Source organism: Sinocyclocheilus grahami, unplaced genomic scaffold (assembly GCF_001515645.1).
Source record: "Sinocyclocheilus grahami isolate Dianchi unplaced genomic scaffold, SAMN03320097.WGS_v1.1 scaffold878.1, whole genome shotgun sequence".
Lineage (NCBI taxonomy): Eukaryota > Metazoa > Chordata > Actinopteri > Cypriniformes > Cyprinidae > Sinocyclocheilus > Sinocyclocheilus grahami.
In genome coordinates this window covers 158992-161690 of record NW_015506057.1, presented here as the reverse complement: position 1 = coordinate 161690, position 2699 = coordinate 158992, and the positions used below count along the sequence as shown (strand labels likewise).

Sequence of the window (2699 nt, the reverse complement as noted above, 5' to 3'; positions counted from 1 at the left end):
TTATTTTCCTATTTTATTAAAATCTTAATGTTTTCTTAAAACTGACAGGAATGTAAAATTTTTTGTTCATAGAAATGGGAAAACAAATTGTTCAAAGAATACAACATTTTATATTAATATTTATTCAAATTAAGTTATATTATTTAAATATATTTTATAATTATATTTAATAATATAAAAATATATTTTTATTTAAATATTATAATTTTGACCATTTTTATTCATTTGATCAATTAATTAATTTATTCATTTCTGGATTTTTTTTTTCCTGTCAGGAATTATAGTTTATAAAAACAAAATGTTTATAAAAAAACAAAATGTTGAATAATAAATAATATAATAATAATAATATTTTGTTCAAATTCTAATATTTTATTTTTATTTATATATTAATATTTTGTTACAATATTACTATTTTATTAATTTGAATTTTAAGTACTTTATTTTCATAAATAATATTAATAATATCATTGCAGCTTTTTTTGCCAACTTTCTTTTTTTCTATCAGTAATGTAACATTTTTATTCATAAAAATGGAAAACCAAAATATTGAAAAAGGCTAAATAAAATATTAATATCTGATTATTAATCTAAATATTAATGTTTTGTTAAAACAATATTGTATTCATTATATATATATATATATATATATACTTTTTATATACATATTTTTGTTTATCTTCATGGCCAAATATGAAAAAACAAAAACAAATATTTTAGGATACACCATGACTAAAAATGTGGTACGTATAGTTTCAGAGAAATTCCTGAAAAACAAATGTCCTCTACGAAGAACAAAAGTGAAAGAAATATGTGCTTGGTCACGGGAAGCTACAGAACAACTTAGTTAAAGAAGTAGCACAGTTTACCCCACTCTCTACTTTTGGTTAATACAGGTTCTTCTGTGCAGAGAATACACTACAACAAGAGTAAACATGTTCATTCAGATTAGCCTAACCTGGCACCTCTCCTCAGTAATGTTTGAGAGAAAAGGGGAGTGTAAGAGTGTAAACAGGGGAATAAAGATCTAAAGGACAATCTGAGCTTCCTTTTAGTCCAGACAGACGGAGACGGAAACACCTTAAACTGGAAGACAGGTGTGTTTTGCTCTATATTCTTTAACAGGTGACTGTAGAGTTGAAGTTTATACTTTTTGCCATCTCATTTCAGTACAATGCGAGTATGTACACATCGGCGATCACGGACATTGTGCATGTGGCTGTTAATTGTGTTCCTGAGTCTGCACTTGCTCGTGGTTTCACTTGTCCTGTCCATATTCCACACTTCCTGTGAGCTCCACTCATACCCTGGCATTCAGACCTCCATCATCTTTTCCATTCAAAATACATCTACTCCAACAAGCAAAATGGCCACTGCAGGAAGTGTCACCCAGGAAGTGGAAACAGACGGCACAGCAGATGACCTTGCCAAACTGGAGGCTCTGTACTCTCACCCGCTGTATAATTTGCCCACCCCACCTGTGTCCGATGGTGATTGGCTGCTGAAAGTCCGAACAAAAATAAAAGAGGAAGAGCTTCGTATACACAGCAGTGGTGAGGACGTTGTGACTGTTATAACAATTTATTTTTGGATTAAAATCATTTGGATTTGTTTGGTTTTGTGATATAACATCCAAAGTAAATAATAAATTCAGTAAATAAATAAATAAATAGAAAAATGTATTTATATTTTATATATTGAATCATTAATTTCCACGATTATTACTGGCAAGTCAGTGAGGATTCATTTGTGAGTGAATTTTGAATGACATCATTTCAATAAGTCCGTCTAACTGGTTCACGAATCAATCTGAATCAAAATAATCACAACCGAAAGCATTCAATTTTTATGTGATGCTTCATCCTTGCTCTAGGTGTCAGTATAAGGTCCAAAATTGCTGCTGTATCTGCTGTTGAATCAAAGAAAATTGCTTGATGCAACTTTAATTATGACTACTGTACTGTCAAAAATACATGAATGAATCCCATCCTTAGGCTGAGTGCTAACGAGGACAGATATGATCCTATCCTCTGGAATGCCAGTGCTGAGACACATCCACCTTGGCTTCAGTTTCACCTTGGTAAATCTCGCTGGCAGATGTATCAGCAGAAAGACCCCAATCTGTCAGCGCTGACTCAGCAAATGATATCCCATCGCATCTTCAGTGCAGGTAGGTGACCTTAAATTTTGCAAAGCAAGGCCTTTATATGAGAAAGAGGGAGGGAGGAGGATGAGAAGAACATGGAAGTCTCTTTCCACCTTATAGTGAAAAATAAAACAAAGTTTAAAATAAGCAATAAAATCACATGATAATTAAAAACAATTCTAAAGAATAAAGGGATAACGCATGCAAAAATGAAAATTCTGTCATGATTTAATCATCCTCATGTCGTTACAAAACTATGCATTTTTTTCTTTAGTGGAATACAAAAGAAGATATTCGGAAGAATGTTGATAACCAGTTTTGCTTCCATTGTATTTTTGGTCCATACAATGGAAGTCATTTGGGATCAAAACCTTTTGGTTATCAACATTCTTAAAAATATTGATATTCTTTTACATTCCACAGAAGAAAGAAAGTCATACATTAATGGTGAGTAAATGATGACAGAATATTCATTTCATTTTTGGGTGAACTATCACTTTAACAGCATTTTATCGATAAAAGTAGAGTTGGTTAGTTAATAAGAACAGAGTGT

General features: G+C 31.2%; 1 long non-coding RNA gene across 1 annotated transcript; it reads left to right on the top strand.

Annotated features, from left to right (window-relative positions):
* Positions 1-1018: 1018 nt before the first annotated feature.
* On the top strand, positions 1019-2164 carry LOC107563553 (uncharacterized). The gene is made up of 3 exons (XR_001606114.1): positions 1019-1097; positions 1171-1553; positions 1995-2164. It is a non-coding gene; the product is annotated as an uncharacterized lncRNA (long non-coding RNA).
* The last annotated feature ends 535 nt before the right edge of the window (positions 2165-2699 follow it).